At 34.9% G+C, this 27,471-nt stretch overlaps 1 protein-coding gene across 2 annotated transcripts in view; it reads right to left on the bottom strand.

Moving 5' to 3' along the window:
- Positions 1–15,860, bottom strand: part of LOC143225927 (dual specificity mitogen-activated protein kinase kinase 4-like) — a 58,476-nt gene extending 42,616 nt beyond the window's left edge. Inside the window, exon 1 of one of the 2 annotated variants that reach the window (XM_076456179.1) lies at positions 15,735–15,860. The gene's annotated coding sequence lies outside the window, so the exon portion shown is untranslated. The remainder of the gene's footprint in view (positions 1–15,734) is intronic. The other variant, XM_076456180.1, reaches the window with a different exon arrangement.
- Between the last annotated feature and the right edge of the window lie 11,611 nt (positions 15,861–27,471).

Genomic DNA, 27,471 nt, shown 5'->3' on the forward strand with positions numbered 1-27,471 from the left:
AGGCTTAAAGTTAACATTTACATTACCTGAAGCCATATTTCACATAGATAATTCCCAATAATTAATAATTGCAATTATTTTGGAATTTCAGGTTATTAATTATTTAACAGTGACAGACTTTTTGAGACAGGGGTAAGATGGATCTTCATATAAGAAATTAACTGCAGCCTATTGGGCTCGTTGGTTGTTGGCATTTTATGGTGCAAAGCAATTAGGCTATCTGTGTCAAACAATCAATAAAAAAAGTTAAAGTAAAATTATTAAGATTCATAAAATGAAATCAAAGTAAAACAAAGTTTAATTTTTGAATTAAAAACTGAAATAGCATTAAATCCAATTTTTAAATCTAGTTTACAGCAGTAAGTGAGAAAATAATAGAAGTTCTAAAAAACTTTCTGTATCATAATTTTAATCATTATAAATCACCAGGATGAATAACGGGTAAGTTCAAACATCAGCATTAGTCACCTGAAGCTGGCCTTTCAAGTCCTGGTTTCGAGTTATTTGAAGTCATGGCCATTTTCTAATTTTGTATCGAACTAATTTTACTTTAATTCATAAAATGTAATCACGTTTAAAAAAAGTATAATTTATGAATTACAAACTTAAAATGCATTAAAAAGGCCAATGGTCTTTAAAAACCTAAAAACACATGTAAGGTAGACAGTGTCACCATCACCAATGATACTGTCCAAGTTATAGGTAAATCTTGGGACCAAACATGTCTAAAATGGTGCCATTGTTGAGAGTTGTGATGACAGCACGACAGTAAAATATGGGCTATTGTTACCCGAGTGTCACACAGACCACACATTGGTGCATCAGTCTCAGATGAAAAAAAACAATGAGTTAAACAACTGTAACCAATGTGTAATCTAGTTAGGACAACCTTCTCTTTCTGATCCTTATGAAAATAATATGGCCAAAGTGAAATGAAGGATTTTATCTGGAGAAGCTTGTTTTCACATTTGTAATTCCAAGTAGACTGCCAACTGGCATGAAGCTGAGCCTTGAATACAGGACCACAGTCCATGTATGGAACAGGCACAGCAGCGATAGTGCCAGAGCAGACAGACTAGATGTAGTGTCGGCAAGCTTGTTCCCACAAATACCTACATGGCCTGGTATCCAGAAAAACTGGATAGAAGTAGATGTTAAACAGAAATGGATTAGACAGTTTTGAATATCTGCGAGAACAGGGTGAGAACTGATGTGAAGCAATTCCACGGCCAGTAGAGAATTAAGTGAGTCAGAATAAATAGTGCAATTTCAGTACTGCTCAGCTTCTGTGTGATCCAGGGCAAGAGAAATGACATGCACTTCAGCAGTAAACACAGAAACTGCAGAGAAGATTCTGTGTGTGACCACCAAACCACAACAAAACATGGATGAGCCCACAGAGTAACCTGATTTTGAACCATCCGTATAAATGGAAATGGAAGGATGGTTCGAAAGATGTTCAGTAAATAGAAGGTGATACTTTCAATCAGGAGTATCTGCTTTTCTCAGATGGCTTATAAAAGATCACATTTGGGGATGGTAATAAGCCATGGTGGGATGGGCTGGCCAGTGGATACAGCAATGTTATCCAAGGACAGATCCAATTCATCCAAGTGCGCCTGGATACGAATGCCATAAAGAGCAATGGAAGATCATCTGTTCTGAAAAAACATGGCACACTGGGGATGGAAATCACATCCCCAGGTGGGATGCTGCAGTAAGAATCGAGGTTTCAAAGCATACAGTAAAGACAGTTGTAAACATTCTGCACTTCCCAAGCCCAATGCTGAAGTTCCTGATGATGAATGGGGTCCATTACCTTCAAGGTCAAGATCCTGGCAGAGCCATAGACCAGAGACCCATAGTCTAGATTCAATCAGATAAGAGCACGATATATCTTTAGCAAAAAACATCGATTTGCTCCCCAAGTGGTGGAAGAGAGACACAAAGGATGTTCAGTGCTCGTGTACATTTGACTTGTAGCTGCTTGATGTGTGGCATAAGGGTCAGCTTATGGTCAAAGATAAGCCCCAAGAACTTTGTCTCGGAGACCAAAGACAGCACAACTTCACCGATATGGAGTTCAGGATCAGGGTGAATATCCCATTGGCAGCAAAAGTGCATGCAAGCGATTAGAGAGGGAAGTTAAAGCTGTTTGCTGTGGTCCACTTCAGTAAACGACTGACAGCAGTCTGGAGCTGCAGCTCAGTATACCTCTGTTCGACAATTGACATGAGATGTGGAAGACATCGACAGAGAGCCTGTTTGCAACAGTAAGAGGGAGTTGTTCAGTCATGGCATTAATCTTTACACTGAAAAGTGTGACACTCAAAACATAGCCCTGAGGTACTTTAAGTTCTGTAGGAAAGAAAGGAAAAGTATCAAACCCATACAAACATCGAACCACCTGAACATTAAAATTTTTTAATAAAACTGGGCAATTGGCCACAAAACCCATATAAATGGAAGTCTTGTAAAATGCCATACCTTCACATAGTATGATAAGCCTTTTCAAAGTAAAAAAATATTGATACGAGATGTCATTTGAGAAAGTCTTTTCTGATCAATGTTTCAAATCAAACCAGGTGGTCCATGGTGGAGCACTGTCGTCAGAACCAAAACTTGAAGGACAAGAGAATGTTGTTTGATTTGAGGAACCAAACAAGGCAAGTATTATGGGGAATTCATAATAAAGAAAGAATATTTTGGTGCCAACTGACCCCATCCACCATGGAGCCATATGAGGAGATGCACTACAGTGCCAAACAAGGACAATGCAGCAATGCCAGGGTTTCATGAGCACTAGACCCAAACACTAGCATCAGATACAATGTCCCCAACACCCATTGACATGTGGGTGGATGTTTAGATACCAGAGGAGGTAAACTGAAAGAACAGAAAATTCTCTGGGAGGTCCCCTCACCACATACAGTAATCCACACTTACTGAAAGTGAAAATCTTGAAACCTAATGGTTGAATCGACATGGGATGCAATCAGGGTTTTAAGAGTAGAAACTTTCAATCAGCAATCATTTTCAGTCATATGATTAGAAAGATAATGTCAATAACAAATTGTGTAACAAGGTTAGAATTGTTTTTAATAAGGATGTCAATGCAGCAATGGAAGACTAATATCAGACACACTAATTATACTGTATATAGTCACATAGTTTTCTTGAAGTGATTTAAAATGGCTTTCTATATTCAAATGGCCAAATAGATGTCACTTTAGATTTATTCTTTACCACTAATGAGGATATGGTTGCAATGTTGAGGAAGGGTCATATTTAGGAAAATTATTATTGCTCAAGAGAGCTTGATGTTCAGCTACATGTTAATTATGTAAAATGTAACATTTGTTCCTAACTTTTAAAAAGCCAATTATGAGGCCAAGAGACAATGTGCTATTAATGAAAAGGGTTAAATGGTGATGTAGAATAGATACAAGAAATAAAAACAAAAACGAAAGAAATCTATGGACAACAAAGGGTCATTTGCTCCTTCAAGGCTGTCTTTGCATACCGACCCAACCTCAAGAAAAATAAAAATTTAAATGCCTTTTCTTTTTATAAAATCATTACTTTTGCCACTTTAATTTACTGTAAAGTGTTGGCTTTCACCATTGCTAAGTACAACTCATTTAAGTTAATTACCATGTTATAAACATAAAACTGTCTTAACTAGTACCAAACTGGCTTTTTTTAAAAATCTTAAATTTGGTCCTCTTATCCTGTTATTTTCAGATTACAGTACAAAGTAATCAGAGTTCTTAATGTTTTTGATCTCTTAAATAATAATGTAAACTTCAATAAGATCACCTCTTAACCTTTTCTCAATGGAAAATAAAAAAATATACCCTAACGGTTTATTAAGTATTAACAAGTTCGACAGACTTATCAAACACTACATCAATATCCTTTCCTTCTTTCAGCAATTAACTGATTCCCATCTATACAAAATGTGTGATACAAATAATGATAATCAAAATGCATAATTTTTCACTACACCAAATATTTTTCCAACTTACAATTTACTCTAAGTCATCTTTTAGTATTTCAGTATTCTCAGTATAGCTGTCACAAACAAATGCTCATACAGATTCATAATGACATTTTGGCCTTGATTGAAGATGGTGATAACGACAAAGAAAGCAAATATGTCATGAAAGAATGCAAAAATGAATATGAAATCAGAGACGTTTTTCAGAACAGATGCTTCTTCACCAAGCCAAAAATCATGTGAAAATGAATCCTTTAGTATTTCAGTACTAAATTAAAATATACGATGTTGTCTTACCACATGAAACAGACCAATTACACAATGTAAAAATTTACTTTTTCTTGTTCCTGGGCAGAAAGTGTTATTTCCCAATTGCTTATGCCTAAAGTAATGTAAAAGACCTATTTTTGTTTTCAAAATTTGCTTTTACCTGGGTGATGAAATTTTCAAATTTACCCATTTTTCAGAACATACCAGGTAGATTCAATGCTGAGTAGTTGACAGAGAATTTTCTCGAATTTACAAGAATGTTTAAGAACTTTCTAGAATGTTGTAGAACTTATGAGAATTTTCAAGAAACTTTTAGAATTTTCTAGAACTTTCCATAGTAATATATACATATACAGGGGCTCACCACTAACCACTTCAGTTTTATTCTAGTTGCCTAAGTGAACACACAGACTTATCTGTTTTTATCAGAGATGGCATCAAGAAGCTGCAAGCATTCTCCAGATGCATTCTGCTGTAAATGTAGCCAATTTATCAAGACAAGAGCAAAAACATGCTCTGTGACAGCATATTTTGGCATGCCTGTTTGGGATCAAGACAAACCTTGGACACCTCATTTTACCTGCAAGCACTGCAGAAAAAAAACTCTGGAAGGTAAGACAAACAATTTTTGCTTGCTTGAATAGTAAGATTTTATATTATACAAATTTTAGACCTTTTAAAATTTAATTTTTTTTTTAAATTTCCAATAGTGTCGAAAAAACATCACATATAAAATATTTTGCATGAACCTCTTACACATTAGTTGTGTATGAAATAAACTTATTCTTCATAATAACAATTTTATTTTGCTCTTTTGCAGGATGGTACATAGGGGAAAAGAGCCATGAAGTTCGTTATTCCAAGGACTTGGCATGAACCCACTGACCACTCAAGCAATTGCTACTTCTGCATGGTGGACCCTTCTAAATGTTGGGCTGGCAAAAATGCATCTGTTATCATGTATCCCAACCTTCCATCATCCATTACCCCAGTGCCACACTGCCTTGAGCTCTCTGTACCCCCTCCGCCAGAGAGAGAAACAGGCATCCTCAGAGGAGGTAGACGTTGAAGATCCAGATTACAATTTTAGAGGTACAGCTGATGAGAGAAACCCATACTACCCCAACCAAAGAAACCTCAATGACTTGATCAGAGATCTTGATCTAACAAAGTCAAATGCAGAGACTATATTTGGGAGCTGATACATGAAAGTGGTTTACATTACAGTTGCAAATCTCGAAAAACTACTCACTCCTAAACATTTTTGTATAACTTTAGTATAAATGCATGTAAATCTTGATTCATATGTTGTTTCATTCAAACCTTATGTACATAAAAATGTGCAAATTTGCCCATTTTAACATAGAAAATAGATTAATTTCTAAATTTCATTATCCAGGTCACAAAAGCAAAGTTCCAAGGGAATAATGTCCATTTTCTGTACTTTTACAACATAAGCAATTAAGAAATAACATACTATTCAGCAACAAAATTTGTGTTACATAGTGTTATTGTTTAATGCAGGAAAACAAGTTGTGAAAAAACAGGAGAAACCAAACAAACTATATCCATAAAGAAGCTAAAAAAATACAATTGAAGTATGATCCAAACTTTGCTGCATTTTATCCATTCTAGCAGATTAGTTTTGTCAATAATGATATAAAGTTTTATATCTAGATATTCTTTCATGCATATTATGGTTGCTAACACTTATAGTACAGCATAGCAAAGAATAGTCCAAAAACTGATAAAGAAATTGTTTTATATTAACACTGATATCAACTAAAATGACTTTTAATCCATGATGACAAGAAAACCCACCTGCAGAGAAAAATTATATATGTCAAAACAGTTGGTATGGGTAAAGAAAGCACTACGTAGAGGAATGAAAAACGTCAGGTTCACAATGACTGAAGGTCAAAACGTTGTTCACTCCTCCACATAGGGCTTTCTATACCCATACCAGCCATTTTTACATGTATAAAATGACTTTTGATATGCATCATTGAGTTTGGATCATATTGTGAAGAAAAGCAATATAACAATTATTGTCTAACTACGAGTTTATGTATTCACCAGGAATGTATATTTATGTATACAGTTGTGGTCTGAGGTATAGAAGTATGCATTTTTAAACATTTATGTGTGGTGCTGGGTAGTTATCTTAATTGTCTGTGAGCACCAATTCCATTGATTAGCATCACAAAAATAATTAACTGAAAGCTAATATTTTCCTTTACTGAAAATACATTTTGGATAGATATTTCATTTTCCTTACAGTTATAGCTTTCTTTGATTTGAAACTCTCACTTAATTCCACATGCATACCATATTGTTCAGTCATGTTTAAGCATGCAAATTAGCATGTGATAGCTCTCCACCAACAGGTGTGCCACACATTCTCTTATCACAGAAGACTCTCTTTATACAGTTGAACCCAATCTTCACTTTGAGATTAGACATGAAAAAGGAAGTGGAAGTAGGGAGAACAGGTGAGAAGTGTGAGAGGAGGTAAACATTTATCAGAAATAGGTTTTCAGTAGAGGAAAACATTATTTTCCAACATAATTATGCATCTCTTCCCACAGTTACAGGTAGAACCCCACATTAAGCACGTGTAATATAAATAATAATAATATATAAATCCACTGCAGACAAAAATTCCCAGTCTAGTTGCATGCAAGATCCTGCGTTGCTTAGTCTGTCTCCAACCCAGACCAGTCACCCAAGGAACCAACATCCTGGCAGTAGGATTAATGGTTCCTAGCTAGAGAGGTGAACTGCAAAATAGATGAAATAAAACATCACACTCATGACAGGAAGATAGTCATGCTTTTTTCACAGGCAGAACAGCACTATTCTACTCTTGACTGAGTGGAATTGCACATTCAGGAGGAGAATTCATTGATCTACAACTCCAGCAGCTAGAAGCTGATTAGGACTCCTACACTCAATGGAAGAATGGGGAGAAGAAATATACTGGAGATTCTGGAGTAGTGCATTTTCTAAGAAAGTGCAATAGGTGACCATGAAACCATATTTTGAAAAGCAGACTCTTCCCAATTCCATCAATCTAAAAAATGTTAGAGATAGGCAGCAATCTCCTCCTGCTTTATGCATATTAGTCATTGAACAGATGTATGACACAATATACCAAGAGAAAGAACATGTAAATTGTCCTACAGTACACCAAGTCTCACAGTGAAAATTTTCAATATACTTATCCCTGGACAGGCACAACTCACCACATAGCAGGGTCCATAACATGTGAATTAGACCCCTAAAAAAAAAAAGAGAAAAGAAAAAAGAAAGCAAGCAAGAAATATAACTTTCTCACTCAGAGGTGTACCAATATATTGATAATGATAATTGGAAGATAATTATATGGCTGAGGTGGAAACTGCCAGATAGTGAAAGTTGTGTGAGACAAGGTGCAAGGAGTGGCCCACGTGCTGGCCTGAATGATGTCTTCCAAAGGATGATGGAAATGAACAACCACAGATTGTGGGAGGTGTAGGATTCAGGAGAAAAAAATGAGAGCCATGAAAAAGTTCTGTGTGAGACATATAACACTGTAAAGCAGGAACTGGATACATAAGAAAATTTGAATCAGATTGGGAGACAATATGGAAAGAAGAGAAAAAGAAATGAAAGTGAAATCTCTTTTATGGGCATATGATGGTTTGGGAAGGTAAGAATGGTTGGAATATAAAAGGACATAGGATTTTTGGTACAAAATGCAGTAAACATCGAAGGCAAACAATTGTAACTGGTGACATCCACAAGCCAAAAGGAGAAGGAAAATGAAGGGGAGAATCCATGCCAGAAAGACCAATGATGGAATAATTTTCACTCCCATCAATACACAGATATGAGTAAAGAATGGAGAAAGACAACAGGAACCAGAGGGAAACCATGCAAGAAGTTGGAGTATGGGAACAGAAAGATGAAGCACTCCTGAGTGAGGCTGCTGGAGAATAGATTGTAAGGTAACAGGCATAGTTCCTGGAGAACAGAGAGAAACCATATGTGAGCCAGCCAGAAAGAAGATACAAGAAGGACTCTGCATGAAGTGAAATCGATGACATAAATTACTCAGGGTAACATAAAGATAGGAGAGTATGTATAAAGAAAAAGAATCTTCTAATCCTGGCTGAATGCATACACAGCTGAAATCAAACTATATGGAACTGAACACCAAAAGAGAGGAAGTTTGGCAGTAAACAAATAGCAGATACATACAACTGGAATGCATCCATCTGAGAATGTAACTACAGGAATACTTGGGGGTTAAGAGACCACTCAGTGAGTAGAGCCTTGTAGGGATGAAACAGATGAACCATGACAAGACTGAGAACACTTGATACATTGCAAGCCAGCCAACAGATCTGATAGATGTAAGCCCAGATGAGAAGTTCTAGGTTGTGGAAATATAAGAACTGGAATCAAACATCCCATTTTCAGAGGATGTAAGTTACAATTACCATATTGTCAGAATGAATCATAACTGTCATACCCTACAGAGGTGACAGAAATTGAACCACTGCCTCATAAACTGGAAAGAGTTCCAAAAGGTTGATGTAAAAACCTAACTCCTCTCAAGACTCATGGCAAAATATCTTCTGTATACTGTAGCATGCACCCCATTTTGACAACAAGACACCTGTGAAGCTATGGATGTCGAGATGGGAAGAAAAAATAGGTACCCCCCTGACATGTTGTCCCTGTTCGACCACTAAATAAAATCAGATGGAAAAGAAGCAGAAAGGATATCTGTGGATACAGAGGATTGATGAGATACCATCGTCTTGTAGTACCCATTGTAAGGAATGCATGTGGGCATGGTCCAGAGGGATAAGAGCCTCCACTGATTCCCAGGTTCCCCAAAAAGATAGAACCTTCTGTGTATAGAGAGAAAGAAAAGGTGCTTGATAATGGCCTCTAAACTAAAAACTTGATGGTTTGCAGATGAAGAGGAGAAGACTGGACTCAGTTGAAATGCAAGTTAAAAAATCACCACCAGAAGAACAAAAATTTGGGTGGGATGGGTAATAGATTTCTCTAATGAGATAACCCAACCAACCAGAGCAGCTTTTCTTATAATGAGTTAAGTGTAGGAGACTTTGTAAATGATGGAGCCAGACATCCATATAGAGGGAAACTGAGCCCACAGAAAAGTAGGAATTAGGCAAATGATAAGATTACCCAAAAGAAAGTGAAGGGAGCCAAAGACAACCTAAAATGAAGAGCACAGAACTGATAAACATGACTCTCATAGATAAATCACAGATAATGATATGAAGCCCAAGCAATAGTGATGTGAAGATATACATCAACCATGTCAAATATCATCATCCAAAGTCCTGGAAGAAAGGACAATCTAAGAGATGGGTAGGATTCCGTGGTGAACCAAGGTATGTTGAGGAAGCAATTCAAATGGGAGAAACTGAAAATGTAATGCCAATACCTGGTCTTCTTGTGTACAATAAAAAGTCACAAATTGAATCCTGGAAGCACAAGAGAAGACTTTTTGATGGTACTCGAGAAGGTCCTGAACCACTTATGTGAGATGCTGACAAGAAATGATGGGATCTTGAAGGTGAGAAGGAACTGGGGCAGTGGAAAAGGCAGAAGGTGCAAGGAAAGGGAGAGAGACTCCATCTTACAAAACTTAAATGATCCAAAGGTTTGCTGAATGATATGTAAGAACACAAACCTCTGCAGAACATGGGGGTATGGCATACTAACCCCTGCATGTAATTGATCTGCCAAATATTTAGCAGAGACACCAATATGAAGCAAAGGAGGAAAATAAAGAACTCAACTAGGTGCTGCATTTAATAAGAAAAGTGAGGACAAAATGACACAGTTGACAAAGACAAAACACAACATACCTGCTATTCAAGTCTAGGTGCTTTAACAGGCTAAGAACAGCAAAGAAAAGGGAGAGGGAGTTGTCAAAGTCCATATTGTCTTGATTCACGTCCTCAGGTGAAGGAAGAATTGCTTGTAAACTGAGAGATCCTTTGATCCACATAAAAGAAGTTATCTCCTGACAATCTACGTTTAACACTTCCTCTTTAACACTTGCACCAACTGCAACAGGCAGTTGTATGCCAGTACTGTCAGTAGGCATTGTAGCTGAAAGTCAGTCATGAATTCAAAAATATTGACTGACTACTGGTAATTGAGTGAGAAATAGAATTCAAAATCAAAATAATACAACTTGATAATGGACTATAAAATACAGATACTTTGAATGTGTTCAAAATACACTAAAGAAAAAAACAAACAACATTTGAGATCAAGTACTAGATCTTAACACTGTTGTGCCAAATTGATGAGTGATGATTAGGTTCAACTGTACAGAGGGAGTCAGTTGTGACTGGAGGATTTGTTGCATTCCTGTTGATGGAAGCTGAAACAAATAGTATATACTTGGAATTAGGCAGAAGTTTCAAAGCTTGTGGCAAACAAAAATTTGTGCATCAAATGACACTCAAATTCAGAATAGCTGTAACTGTGAGTAGAGGTAATTAATCATACCAGAAGTATGATTAAACCAATTAAGGTCACAGAAATAATCAACTTAAAATACGTTTCCAAATATTCAAACCATCCAAGCAATTGCAAAAATGTCATTATGACCTCATTTCTTTATTAGTTGAAGGTTTATCAGCTTAATAGAAATGTCACAACTCCAACAAATAACCAAAAATCAAAATTAGTATTTCCAACTATTAATATTTTTTATTATTCTATCTAAACTTCATGTTTGATTAGTTGAATGCAATTGATTAATAAGCCTGCTGAATCATTAAAAATTTTGTGTACTGTTAGCATGTACACTAGTCTTTAATGTATTTATAAAAATTTTGAATACATCTCTAGAGAGGTTACATATTATGTTCTAGGCCATATTAAGTACACAAGTTTTTATAGTAAGAAAGGTTTCAGTATTTAAACACTAAATGTAGTCTAATGTTAGGCTATATATATATAAAAATTTTCTTTTTTCCAATTTAATTTATGGAAGATGCTATTTAGACACTTATGTTAACAGACAAAAATTCTAATGAAACCTGAATTGCCAAACTTTCACTGAAGGTATATATATATATTTCTTAAATTTAATGACACTGAAAGCTGCTTAAGAGTGAATAATAACTTTTTTTTTTTGTTTGTATTGACAGTGAGGTAAGACTGAGAATAGTCACTGTGACTTAATATTTTCAACATTTTGTTGGATAGCCAGCATGGTTTCAATATGATAAAATATTGCCTTACTGATCTTTGAAGAGATTACAGCCTATGTTGTTGAGGGCAAAAATGTGTATCTAGGATATCTGAATGTTCAGAAACCATGTTTTAAAAAATTATCTACGTATGTGTGAAGGAAAAGTTGGCTCAAAAAATAGCTAAATAGAAGAAAGAGGGTTATTACAAATACTGTTCAGTCAAACTTGATTAATGCCACAAGTTGAATACATCAAGATGTAGTGTCAGTATCTTTAATCAATTTCATTTACATCACTGACATGCATGAAGAAATTGTAAATAAGTTACTTTAATTTGCTATGATATTAATATTCTAGGTGTTGTTTGCTGTAAGGAGGATGCTATTGCTTTAAAAAAGGATTTACATTAGTTGATAAGTGGAAGACAGTTTCTAATTATAACAAATTAAAGGTAATGCATGTGGGTTATCATAATTTATAATTTTGATGAGAATAACCTTAAGAGCAAATATAAAAAAAAAAAGATGGGATGGTTAATCAGTCCGTTAAGACATTCATAATGGTTAAGGTAAATGGGATCTTAGAATGTATTTACACAAATTTTGAATAAATCTCCAAAGAGTTTACAGTTTTACTGTTCAGGTCACTGTTTAGCTCTATTTGAAGCACTCTGTTCAATCTTGAGGTCCTTGTTTTAAATAGAAGCAATAAATTGTTGTAAACGGTTAAAAAGACAGCTACCAGGATCATACAAGGACAGGTTAAAATCAATAAAATTGTTTTTGAAAATAGGAGAATTAGAATGGATCTGATTGAGGTGCTTATAATTGTTATGAGAACTGAGTGTTGGTGCATCACTTTGATGGTATGAATATTAGGACAAAGGGGATTCACATATTAATTTTGACAGGGTAGCAGCAATCATCAGTTTAGACATTTTTACTTTTGTAACAGGATGAATGGCCTTTTGAATGACCTACCTTCTGATGTAGTGAATGTATTAAATATGAGTACAGGATAATTTGTTGTTGTTTTTTTTAGCTTTGTTTCACTGATGGGACAACCTTGATGTAAAGTTACACTCAACAAGACTTTCATTTCTCAACAGCATGTGCTTGGTCATCTGAAAAATCTATGTAAAATGCATAAAGAGAGCTAAAAAAAGCAGAAAAATATTAAATTGCAAACCTAACTGTATGAATTACGCATCAATTTTAAGCAACTTTCCTCCTAAAGGGTATGAAAAAAACTCAAGTTTCTTGTCACAAAATCTTAACTAACCAGATAAATTATCATTTTTACCAAAGAACTAGAAGATTAAGTTGTATTCAGATATGTACATCTGTGTCCAGATCCCCATGTTACTTTTTAGTTAAAGCTACATGATAACCAATGTGGTCTGGAGTGTATATAATATACACTGCAATGACATTAAAAGAAAACAAAGAAAATCTGTTTGTGGCTAACGTACACCATCCATTTTAAAAATAATGGTGATGTCATTGCATCTTTTTTTTTTCATATTTAAACCTTTTGTGATGGGTCATAAGTCAAAGGCAATGTCATTGTGTTTGTTGACTTTTATTAAACTACTATTTTATGGATTTAAGTCAATATGTTTGGAATCAAATTGTAGATTATAATTCAAACTTTAATGATATACATGAATTAATTTTGTATTTTAAAAGTGAAAACTAAAAGAATACACCTAAATATACATTTTAGTGAGCCATGCAGTATGTTAAATACAGCACTGTTTAAATTAGATGTTTATGATGTCAACATATCAAGTCTACAGTTTCATATGAATTAGGAACTCAGATTACTAATATTGACAAACTAGAATATAAAATAAGAAACTCGTATCATTTTATTTTGCTGAGATACAGTTTATGTACTGAATCAAACACAGTGGCTCTGTTCAACTCTTTCCATTTTTTGAAATGGTCCCTTATATACTCTTGCTAGAATATAAATAACATGTGAATGATCAACTGATAGCTTTGAATGTCCCCTTTATGGTTTTCTCAGCCATTTTAATCTGTGAAAAAGCTACCACATTTTTGCAAACCAAAATTGTATGCAAGTAGGTTGTGTCTTTAGTCTGCTCGAACTTTCGTATTTTTTAAAATCTAAATATACCTTATTTACTAAGCTTAATAAATTATTGTAGAATCCTATGGTATCAATATAGTTATTTATGACTTTTTGGTTATTCAACTCTATATATACAGCCTTAAAAACCACTGTTTGATATCCTCCACACACAAAATTTTAAAAGGCATAGCAACCCTTGTCTAGAAGCAACCCAGTTCAGAGATCATAGTAGGAAGAGACAATTGTTTGCTTTACTTCTAGAGTTATTGTTCTATATTTCAAGAAAAATAAGTTTAATAATTTATTTTTAAATAGTAATAACCTGTACACTTATAAAATGTATTATAACTGAAATACAATTGTATATAACAAAATACTAGTCCTCTAAAATACAGACAATACAAAAGGTCAGCGTTATATTATTGGACATGTAAAGAGTGCATGTGCATCTCCTCAATACCAAATGTGTTGATTCCCAATTTGTAAAAAATTCTTACATGATAGAAAAAAAATTAATTATTTTTGAAATCTGTGTAGTTGAATTTTGGAAAATCCATTATTAAAACAAAAACAGCTTTTATGATGTTTAAATTTGCTTACCTGTATAATTGATAAAAAAACAATGAATAAGAATACCTATAAACTGACATTTTGTACAATGCAATTAAAATTACTTTATCTGGTAACTTCAGATAAGGTTAGATAAAGAGTAGCTCTAATAAAACATTTCAATTTAAAACCTGTAAGTATGAATTTATATTATATTGAAACTAAAACTGTCAACAACCAAGTGTTAAACATCAAATATGAATTTATGCATGATTGAAGTATGGAAAAAATTTTGTATTCACAATGGTATCATGATCAACAGACATATCTATGATGATATACAGCATACTCTTGTCAAAGCAACATATTTTCTAAAAGTATCAATTCATTTTTTTTTTTATATGCTGCTGGTTGAAATTATGCATGCATATATATATCTACTTATAAATTATCAAATAAAAACCACAAAGTTCATCATATAGCTTAATTTTTTTTTAATTAAATGACCAATATGTATTTATTAATGGTTTTAAAATTTGTTTGTGTGTTTCAAGTAGAAAATACTTCTGAATACAAAAAAAATCCAGAAGAATAGAAAGTGAACTAATATTAGAAAAAATCACTGACTCTTATTAACCAAGCACCCACACATTGATGCACTGCTTTTGTTGCTAACATTCACTTACTGGTAAATGGAAGAGGAATTTCAGCAATCATAGCACTCTTATTATAGCCAATTTACAGCTAGTAGAAGTATGGTTGCCTTAAAATAAACAGTGCAAACTCAGCTTGTAATAGTACTGTAAACCTTTTTTATTTGTTGTTTTGCATACAGTAATTTAGTATTTTGGTTATATGGGATTTGCATATCCCAAATAGTGACTTCACACTCAGCACTTCCATGGACAAGAACTATAATTTTCTGAGAATCCTTAAATCAAAGGTGGCAGATGCAGTACTTTTAAAGGAGTTTATGAGAAAGTTTGGCAAATTTCTCTAAGATAAAGACAGTTAAGAGGATTTATTAAAGTATTATCTTCATTATTCTAGTTTATTAGCTGAAACAACTTCAAAATTCCAAGGGCCAACAGGCCCCTTGTTGTCTTTAGAGTTAAATATTATGATGCTTGATCACTTCCACTATTAAAAGTGTAAATATAATGCAGATAAAAAAACAACACAAACAAACTAGTGTTGCTGTAAGTATAAATGAAGCACTACCTAGATTGTTTTGCCTTAGGACTAAGAGTGGGAAATATCAATACAAATTCTAATATAGGCTAAGCATTACTTCTACCTGAGCTGGTACTACTGAAATTATTAATACAATAATTCTGGCATCAAGAGTACTAAGTATTTTATTCTCCTTTCACTTTCAATGTTTCACTTTTAGTTTCACCTCTCACTAGCACTACTAGTAGTAATACTACGAGTTTAACATAAATTGGTAAAATATTCGTATTCTGCCTATTTTGAGCTAAACTAACTTCTGAAGTTTGCTAAAGTTTTGCCATAACAATGTTACATTTAAATACCTTAAGCATACATTTAATTTTAAAATTCACATATTTTCAACAAACCGTTTCCAAATCGTTACCATGATGCACATCAAGTCACTAACATAAAAATTTCAGATCTCCTTACATTGCTTTACTTTCACTTTGACATTTCAACTGCCATCTAGTGGCGAATAATATTTGATCAGATCATTATTTTCAAAGCAGTCGTGTGGTAAACTGTCAGATCAGACCATTGCTTCCAGTTCATGTCATGAAAATATCCAACAAGAGTATACCCTTCTTTTACGTAGTGAAGTAATCAAAAGAGTAAAGATAACTTTTGTTGCATCATCATCACCCCAAAAGGAGAAAACCTATAAAACTGGACTAGCTATAAATATTTGAAACTTCTTGATTGTTTGTGGTTGGGTTTTTTTAATTTCGCGCAAAGCTACACGAGGGCTATCTGTGCTAACCGTCCCTAATTTAACAGTGTAAGACAAGAGGGAAAGTAGCTAGTCATCACCACCTACCGCCAACTCTTGGACTACTTTTTTACCAACGAATAGTGGAATTGACCGTCACAATATAACGCCCCCACGGCTTAAAGGACGAGCATGTTTGATGTGACGGGGATTCGAACCCGTAACCCTCGTATTATGAGTCGAGTGCCTTAACCACCTGGCCATGACGGGCCTGAACCTTCTTGAAGAATTCCTTAAAGAAATGAAAAAAAAAATGAAATGCAAAAATGGCCCGGCATGGCCTAGCGCGTAAGGCGTGTGACTCGTAATCCGAGGGTCGCGGGTTCGCGCCCGCGTCGCGCTAAACATGCTCGCCCTCCCAGCCGTGGAGGTGTATAATGTGACGGTCAATCCCACTATTCGTTGGTAAAGAGTAGCCCAAGAGTTGGCGGTGGGTGGTGATGACTAGCTGCCTTCCCTCTAGTCTTACACTGCTAAATTAGGGACGGCTAGCACAGATAGCCCTCGAGTAGCTTTGTGTGAAATTCCCAAACAAACAAACAAAAGAAATGCAAAAAGTGCATGTAAAGTCACTAATGTAAGAAAAAAAATGCTTTAGTCAGTGTAATTAATATCAATGTAATAATCCTAGCAAAACAATTACACAAGTTAAAGTATAATTTTGTTATTCAATAAAAACGTTCATATTAAATCTGTTTAAATCTTTTGTTATATAGCTGTTTCATTTTTAAGCTAATTGATAATAACTTTAAATTTTTAGTCAAAAAATGATATGTATGATAATAGATTATTCTTGGAACTTCTTAAGCAAATTGAAACGCAACTTTTCTCTCTCCCTACCTAATTTTATAGACAGGCACTCTTGCTACTGAGAAAAATCTAGCATGTGTTTCGTAAATGCCGTTGTACTCAAGATATCCTAATATCAATTCGTGATTTGATGAATGTACCTATTCCAATATAGTATACGTATATACTCCGCATTTTCTACCTTCTTTTTTAATTTTTCGTTTATTCTTGATATATCGAATTTTAAACACATGTTAAGAAAGTAGTTAAATTATTTTACTTTAGCTACCCATTAAGTTTCGTCATTCCCTTGGAACAGCATCTGGCCTGTACATGAAGAAGACAGCTAGCTGTAAAGTTGCATTTTATAGATAAGTAAAATCTAAAAATTATAGCTTCATTACTTTCTAATGGGAACACCAGTCATGAGTTTTGTGCTATTCATCATTGGATAATATGAGGTTCTATATTTCATGTATATATATCGATGCTACCTCAGACTGGGACAGATATTAGATAATTTACTAACTTTGTAAAATTTCAGTTTAAAAAGACATAACGAAGTAAAGACAAATGTTCTTAGTGTCAATACCCACACTGTCATTTCGTGTTATTAAATTAGATTTAGATTCACTTTGTGAGTCTCTGTGTGTACACATTTGTCCGTAATGATGAGAAAACCCACTTGTAGAGAAAAATATATATGTAAAAACGGCTGGCATGGGTAAAGAAAGCTCTATGTAGAGGAGCGAGAAACATTTCGACCTTCTGAACCTGACGATGACCGAAGAAGGTTGAAACGTTGTTCGCACCTCTACATAGAGCTTTCTCTATCCATATCAGCCGTTTTACAAATATGTGTCTACACATTTGTGTTCAGTCTCTTTCTTTTAAATAAATCAAGAATAATATAATTTAGAAAATACATGCCTTGAAAACCTTGGTGAAACAAAAAAGTAAAGAATCACACAATACTTACAATACTTCAACCATTAGTAAAGAAAGGTAGATAAATTTACGTTTTGCCTTTTAAGTGAGATACTTACCAAAAAGTCTATACAAAGACACGTTTTCTTGCCTGAGACTTAAGTATACAGGTTTCATTATGTAGCTTTTAGCATACATTTACAACCTTCAGACGTCACGTCATTCTATATGTGATTAAGTCTATAAAAAACTGCATAGAAATTTATGAAAGTTATTACTTTAATGTAACCGAACTATGATATGTTATACCAGTCATGGAAATATCAAATTCACGTATAGTTCAGTTATTACAAAAGCTCCAGTCTTATCTCAAGCGTGGGTGTGCCAGTAACTTTAAAATCAACATTAATAACCGAATAAGAAAATTAAGTACGGATTATAAAACTTTGTAATCGTTTTTCTCATGTGATATGTAGGACATGACACTACTTAAATAAATACAAGAAAGATTAACACAAAATATTACCATGCAGTTACAAAAAATAAGATAAATATATCTCAGAATATTAATAATTAATAATGTCAAGTATGGAATTCGCTAATGTTTATATAAATATTCCAGTTTTAGTAACATAAGCATTGGGTAGCATTAATTAAAATTTATTATTCAACATTTACTCATAAAACAAATACCGAAACAATATTTTACATGATCTTCTTACAACACAACCAATACTCTTTAATTTCTAATTCATTATATAATATAACACAAGTACACATCACAATGTTAAAAAGGAGAGTTAGTTTAGTTAGTTATCACCATTAGATTCCATCTAGGAACATAGGGCCGCAATCGCTTGCGGATTCTTCAACAAGTATTTAAGTGAGTAGGTTGTCAGCCCACTGCACCGAGCCGTCTCTAATTTAGCAGTGTAAGACTAGAGGGAAGGCAGCTACTCATCACCACCCACCGCCAACTCTTGGGTTACTCTTTTACCAACGAATAGTGGGATTGACCGTAACTTTATAACGCCCCCCACGGCTGAAAGAAACTGGATGTTCAATATAAACATCATCATGCAACAGAACAGCCATCAACTGTCAGCTTGAGCTGTTCACAGAAATCCGATGCCTTCAACGCTGGAGCAAATCTATAACAAGGCTTTCAATTTATTGAATGCCGCATTATACTCTGGATTCCAAAAAAACTTTTGTATCTTCGTAATCAAGTTGATGAGTGAAACCACAATCTCAGACGTTCTTATAAAAGATCTGATACTAAACAGTCATGCCAAGAAATTTATTAAGTGATCTCATAGTTTTTGGAGTTAGAAAATCCATAATAATAAAAACTGTTTCAATTTTAGCTCTCACAAATCCATATCACCATGGTCAACAACATGACCCAAATATACCATTTTGGCCTGTCCAAACTCACTTTTTGACAGATTTACAGTCAAAGTCAAATTTCCCTGAAAACGTCCCTCAAATATTTTGTAAGTCCCTTATATGCAATAAAATCACCAATGCAACCTTTCATATCTTTTAAACCCGTAATTCACAAATTTAACGAGCCAATGCAGGTGAGTGGCATTTTCTACATTTCAAAAGGCATTACTTTGTATTCATAAAACACATAAGAGGTGATAAATGCAGAGATTTTCCATGTCCTTTCAGGCAAAGGAACACACTTATGCCTCTTCAATAAACCATATTTGCTTACATGCTTGGATTTACTAATCTTGTCAAGACAGTTGTCAATCCTGGGGATTGGAGACAAATCACTCATGGTCACTGAATTTACTTTTCTCAAGTCAGTGCACAATCTAGCACTAACAACGAGTTTGAGCACAAAAACAAACGATTAACTCCACTTACTTTGACTCGATTGTATGATGTCAAATTTCAACATGTAATAAATTTCATTTGTTGTGCTTTTTCAGGAGTGATCCTGTATGGATGTTGTTTTATAAGTTTGGTTTGTTTGTTTAGAATTAATCACAAGCTACACAATTAATCACAGGCTGTCTGTGCTCTGCCCACCACGGGTATTGAAACCTGATTATTAGTAGTGTGAGTCCACAGACATACCACTGTGCTACTTGGGGGCTATAAGTTTGGAATCACTGGCATCAACATCAATAAAAACATGGTTGGTTTATTTGGAACATCAGGAGACAACCATTTATTGTTGACAAACTTCATAACTCTTCCTTCCCAACTGAACTTAAGTGTTCCAATTTTTTATCAACATTTATTAAGATTTCAAAATTAAGTTTAATTTTCACAACATTTAACCCTCAATATCATTTTTCGTGCCACCAAAATATTTTCGCTCATCATTTCTAGTTTCATCTTACATCATTGACACTTGCTACAACAGATGACTCATCACTATCATTGTGATGATCAGGGGTTTTTATAACACAACCAAGATCATTCACTATGTTTATTACCTGATACGGGCCATGAAACGTGGTTTGCAAAGAATGTTCCGTGATTGGTAGTGACACAGGGACTTTCACCTGGCTTAAAAGACCATTTTTCTGCATTTTTGTCATTCGAAGTTTTTATTTTACACTGAGGTGATTTAAAGTTTTTTTATGAGCTAGTTGCTGGTTCGAATCCCCGTCGCACAAAACATGCTCGCCCACTCAGCCGTGGGGACGTTATAATGTTACGATCAACCCCATTATTCATTGGTAAAATAGTAGCCCAAGAGTTGGCGGTGGGTGGTGATGGCTAGCTGCCTTCCCTCTAGTCTTACGTTGCTAAGTTATGGACGGCTAGCGCAGATAGCCCTCGTGTAGTTTTGCGCGAAATTAAAAACAAACCAGCCCAATCCTGAGCTAGCTTGCATACATTATTATGTTTTACTTTAAACTTGGAAATATTCCAGCAAATTCAGACTTTCTGTCTCTTCACTCACTCAGGTTTCCTCAATCAACTTCAGAAGACCTCTCTCCTCAATGTATGACCAAACATTAACTCAAATGGATTGAAACCAAATTATTCCTGTACTAACCTATTCATTCTCATTACAGTAGGTCTTAATCATAGTCTTCAAAGTGGGATGAAGTCATTTTAAGGTTCTTAAGACTCTGCGTGACATGCACTATACTTAATTTGTTTGAATTCCAGTTGATATACCCCTTGATAGAAAACACTAAACAAAATTCTATCTCTAATTACATTGCATCTCATTTGGAAGATCAACTATAGAAAGAATTTGATTAAAGTCTTGGAAATATTCCGTGCTTTAATATTTCTTATTGGGATGGCTTTGGAAAATCTGGTGGATACACATAAATGTGCCAATAGATATATAATTTCAGATTTTTTTGTTATAAATCAACGCAATTAACAATAACTAATGAATAATCACAAAGTGCAAGAATTGGCCACATCAATATAAACTGGGACATTAGATTTACCAACCATTTGAGATGGGTTGCAAAATTTTACAAAATTTAGTCACAGCGTTTCTAAGACTTGATCAAACAAAAAATATTTCTTACCTTCTCACAGCTTTTGTTCATATTCACGTGTCTAAATACTGAATTTTTGCGTGCGATTCTGATCTCATATCTATACGTCCTATGCACAACAACTTCATATATAATAATACGTTCTTTATTAGCAATAATATCAAGTTGACGCCATGCATCTCAGAAAGCCGAAACGTTGTTCTCTGATTTATTAGTAAAAGTGTTTATACCCAAACTAGCTGTTCTGAGATACATTTTTATTTCAAGTGGGTTTCTCGTCATCAAGAAGTGGACGCTATTTTCTAATGAGGACATCACCTTTAATAAAATATTTGATCTGGACAATCTCTAATTCATCGGTAGGTAGAGTCTTATTTACTAATACGACAATCTCAAGATCTTTTCTCTGCTCTCAAAGAAGCCAACTTTTCAAAAACAACTCAATTTTCTTATTACTTTTCTGTCAGGACTCTTACAGGCCATCTCCGAGGGAGTCTTTGATAACAGAAGAATGATCATTGTTCTCTTGATGGAACATAAGTGTGTCTGAAATCGAATAAATCACCTGTAACACAATTTTAATCGTTGCTGGATTTTCAGCATTTACTGATGCCTTTTTTGGCTATCGCGAGTCATTGCGCAGGCCGGAAATAAAATCGACACTTTGTTTCAAGAATTTACTTTCCTTACAAGGGATTGACTTTGAAAGAACACAAGAATCTGTAATAATATGACGACCTGCCAAGTCATTACTCAACAGCAAAGATACACTCTTAACTAGCAAGGTAGCACTAACACCGAAGGTAACAAATTTTGTTATGAAATTGGACTGCAAATAAACTTTATGCAAAAGTGCATTTACAAAGTTACCCTCAATTCCTTGAGCTAAAGTAAATTCACCAATGGTTGACCAACTAGAAAGAAATAGAGTCTCCTGCAATAACAAAGAATCAGTAACCCCACTATCACCAAAAATTTTAGAAGACATGGAATTAGACTTATCCTTACTAATGGACACAAAATTCTCTGACACAAATGGTGGAAATTCTTTTTTTTCGCACGTTCAGGCTCACAATGACTTATGTAAGAAAATAAAAGCATTAGATAACATGTTTTAGTTCTTTGCTTTCAGAGTCCAACAGTTGGAAATTACGTGACTCTTACATTTACAATAATGGGGAAAAAAGCATTATAATCTGACTGACTGGACTTCATTGGTACCAAGATTTGATTAGCAACTTTGACCAAATTTGGGAGCAAAAAAGGACTTGAGATCACTAGCCTAACGACCATTGGAACTACCATTATTATTACCACCTTCATTTCTATAAGAAGAAGAATAAAGTTATTTGGTTTATTTGTTTTTGAATTTCGTGCAAAGCTACTCAAGGGCTATCTGCGCTAGCCGTCCCTAATTTAGCAGTGTAAGACTAGAGGAAAGGTAGCTAGTCATCACCACCCACCGACAACTCTTGGGCTACTCTTTTACCGACGAATAGTGGGATTGACCGTCACATTATAACGCCCCCACGGCTGAAAGGGCGAGCATGTTTGGTGCGACCGGGATTCGATCCCTTGACCCTCAGATTACGAGTCGAACGCCTTAACACGCTTCGCCATGTCGGGCCAGATAAGAGTGTATGTGTTTTTTCTCATAGCAAAGCCACATTGGGCTATCTGCTGAGTCCACCGAGGGGAATCGAGCCCCTGATTTAAGCGTTGTAAATCCCTAGACTTACCGCTGTACTAGCGGGGAAAGTCGGCATGGCCAAGTGTGTTAAGGTGTTCGACTCGTAATCTGAAGGTCGCGGATTCGAATCCCGGTCGTTCCAAACATGTTCACCCTTTCAGCCATGGGGCGTTATAATGTGACGGTCAATCCCACTATTCGTTGGTAAAAGAGTAGCCCAAGAGTTAGCAGTGGGTGAGAATGACTAGCTGCCTTCCCTCTAGTCTTACACTGCAAAATTAGGGACGGCTAGCACAGATAGCCCTCGAGTAGCTTTGTGCGAAATTCCAAAAACAAACCTTTTTTCAGCCTGTATAATTTATTTACATTCTTATTTGTCTTTCTGCCCTTCTAGTTATGTTCGAAACGTTTGAAGGAAGGACCGTCTTCCTCACGATAGATCCCTAATACAACATTTTTCATTCTGTTATCATCTTCAAGTCTGTCCACAACCAAGAATATAAGCTTCTCCTTTTTTTTTTCATTGACTGTTTAATTTTGTTTGTAATTGCCCACGCCTTAGTCTTTTCCATAAACTCAAACACTTCTCATGGATTTTTTTTTCGAATTTCAACCATACAGTCACCTTTTCCATGTTTGTTAACTATCAATAATTTCGTCTAATTTAAACAATTCTTTTTTAGTTCGAATCGCAGACTAGCCCCCACTTTGTTACGTATAGAATTCGCCAACTTTATAAAAATACTCACACATAAATAACATTGTTATCATGTCACATTTAATTAAAACTTACTATTCAATACTTAGATATTAAACAAATACCTTTCATTTTGTATCCCATACAATATGTGCCTCACTTAGTGGGTAAGAAAGGAAACAGTAAATACCTGTAACATTATTAAGTTAGAAGTGGAATAAGGAAACCAAAAACACTTAAAAATAGAAATATATTAAACCTAAAATCAAAATAGATCGACCACTTATGTTCTGAATGTGAATAATTTATGACTAATATATATTTTCCAAGGATACGTGATTTAATAATCCCTACACGACTTTACGAGACTCAGTTAAGGGTCGATTAGAACAACTAATGAGGTGATAATTGCTGATCACAAAACACCTGCTCTAGCAAATGATTTCCGCTTTACTTTTTTTTTTCTGGTAATAACTTCAATTTGCACTAGGTACCTGTTCATGACAGTTTCATTGAGAGAAACTTCCACAATAGGGATGTTTCTTTAAACTACAACAGATGTTGTAACAGATTTGGAACAGATATAAAAGTAATTTACGCTACAATCATGCTAAGAAAAGTTGTGTAGAAATATCAGCATCATAATAACGTGATGTTTGTTTATGCAAGGAAGCAAGTCGAAGTGCAAACCTTGACACCATTAGTATGCATTTCAGTGCAGAAAGAAATATTATCGTGGGCAAGTCAACCAAAGTTGACATTCTTAGCAGCAAAAAAAAAAAAAGATAAATATTGCAGAAGATTCTAGTCAACAAACAAGGTAAAAAAATTTAAAGTCTGCAAACATAAAGCAAACTGGTTGTGTATGTTACATCAAGAAATGTGTTTGCATGACTAACTGCTTGATGAGAAAGCTGATCAACTTGGTCAATAGCATAATGTAATAGAGTCTGGACACGACCTATGCTGATGCAAGGACGTTTTAAATAAAGAAAACAAAATTGGCAAGGTATGAATTAGTAATTATCTACAATCTAGATTAGACCGTTTTATTCTATAAGTTTGGACCTAGTCAGTCTTCGGTAAACCAGCGAGCTTAAGGTACAAACATATTTCAAAATCGCATAACAATTGCTTTTTCTGTCAGTGCAGGTGGTTGTGACAAGCTACAGCCATTTGGTATTGTTAAATCTAAGCGACCAAGATACTTTGAAAGTTATTTAAAGCCTATTGTACTTGCAAGATACTGGTGGAATAAGCAATCCTGGATGATGTCAGCATTGTTCAAAGAGCGGCTGAAAGAGTTGAAGCGAAGGGTACACTCAAAGAATATAAAAATAATTCCACTTGTGGAATGTTAGTAGTCATGCTACATTAAATAAATTGTAGTAGTCCAAGTAGCCCAAGAGTTGGCGGAGGGTGGTGATTACTATGATGACGTAATGTTTAATTTGTTTAAATCCCTGGCCGCCGCTAGCCGTTCTCTTGTGTAGTCTTACACTGCTAAATTAGGGACGGCTAGCGCAGATAGCCCCACCTGAAAGGGCGAGCAGTAGACTTAGCTGTGCGAAATTCAAAATAAAATAAATTTAAAACAAACAAAGAAATAATCCTTTGAAAGATGATTTATTGTATATTTGACCATTATTATTTGTTTTGTGGTCTGTAAAAATTACATAATAGGTTTTAACAAAACGATTTTTTATGTGAAGAAAATGAAATGATACATTGATTATGTAATTTTTTAATTATTGATGATATGAAAAATAATAAACTGATAAATTTATTGTATACACAGTTGGTGTTTATTAATCAGTTGTATGCCTACCCTCACTAGTTTGAGCTCTTACATTCATTGACCGAGAATGCATGTTATTAATAGTGTTCGTTGTATTCAAAAAGACCTATTTAACTATGTGGAGGAATTATTTCATGACAAATGTTTTTGGGTTAATGGGGTTTCCTTATAGATATATATATATATATAAACACAATATTACAAAATTGGTCTGGTAACCTCTCCTAAATGTAATGTTCTCTTCTGGGCTTAAACCCTGAATCAACAGTTAATGAGGTAGACACTTGAGATACATTACTTTATGCTGGTGATGCGTTTCAGCTGCATTGGGCTACAGCCTTTAGGTTTGACAGGCAATTCACTGTGTACTTCCAATGTGTGCAATACATTGTCAAGAATATCACAAGATTATAGCTTCCTGAAGAAGTTAGGAATGAAAACTGGAAGTTTCCTCAGTCTGTTTAGACAGCAGCGTAAGGTTAAAACCCCAACCAATCAGATCATATTCTGTCTCTTTTAAAAAAAAAACGTTATTGGAACTAGATCTAGCAGACAATCAGAATCTTATGTCATTAATGGTGAATGTATTTGCTTTTGTGTGAATGTATTTGCTTTTGTGTGAATGTATAATACACATAACTTCATATGCAGAAATATGCATTCAGACACCTAAGCTATATCTATACCATACCAGCTCCAGGCCACAGTCAGTAGTCGGTAAACTACGTCCTCTCATATACACGTGTATTCATCCACCTTTATCTGGTTGTCATTAAGTCATATCCAGGGTCTGTTAAGAAAGGGGAGGTAAATTGCAAGAAGACACCTTTATCTCGTATGATATACAGCGATGTCACGCGTTTCTTATTTCTTTAACTACTAGAAGCTCTTCTACACTTTCAATGTGTTGTGGATGTGTTTTAAGTATAAAACACCAGTTAAGGGAGCTTTTAAGACCTTCTGAATTAGGTTATTCATGAGCTTGCCAGTTTCATTAAGAACGTTGTGCTTGTTCAGCTTTTTGAAATGACTACAGTATTGCAAACTGTGCGTTGGTGTGACGTGTTTTCTCACTGAGCAGGTGTTTTGGATTATTTAATAAAATAATGCCAAGTCTAGCTATATTACTTACAGTTACATGGGTAACTGTACTTGGACTAATTAATAAATTTATTTATTTGATAAGCGAATAATGTTTGTTTCAATAATGTTTGTGCGACTTCAGGGGCTTTGTCGCCCTCCCAGCCGTGGGGTGTATAATGTGACGGTCAATCCCACTATTCGTTGGTAAAAGAGTAGCCCAAGAGTTGGCGGTGGGTGGTGATGACTAGCCTTCCCTCTAGTCTTACACTGCTAAATTAGGGACGGCTAGCACAGATAGCCCTGTAGCTTTATAAACAGGAATTCTAAGATTAAAGGTACACTTAACTCACAAATAATCTTATTTGAAGATAAATAGATGCAATAATTTTCACTGACTCATTCATTGATACTAACTGAACAGTCGACTGCTTATTAGTTAATTCACTGACTTGGATATTTATATTGTTATTTGTTTTCTATTTACTTCACTGAGTTAACATCATCATCACTACATGACGACAAACTCAATTTGGCCAACAAACATCTTAATCAAATACAATTCTCGGCTCGGCATGGCCTAGCGCGTAAGGCGTGCGGCTCGTAATCCGAGGGTCGCGTGTTCGCGCCCGCGTCGCGCCAAACATGCTCGTCCTCCCAGCCGTGGGGGCGTTATAATGTGACGGTCAATCCCACTATTCGTTGGTAAAAGAGTAGCCCAAGAGTTGTCGGTGGGTGGTGATGACTAGCTACCTTTCCTCTAGTCTTACACTGCTAAATTAGGGACAGCTAGCACAGATAGCCCTCGAGTAGCTTTGTGCGAAATTCCAAAACAAACAAAAAACAAACAAATACAATTCTGCA

This window comes from Tachypleus tridentatus, chromosome 9, assembly GCF_004210375.1.
Source record: "Tachypleus tridentatus isolate NWPU-2018 chromosome 9, ASM421037v1, whole genome shotgun sequence".
In the NCBI taxonomy this organism is placed as follows: Eukaryota; Metazoa; Arthropoda; class Merostomata; order Xiphosura; family Limulidae; genus Tachypleus; species Tachypleus tridentatus.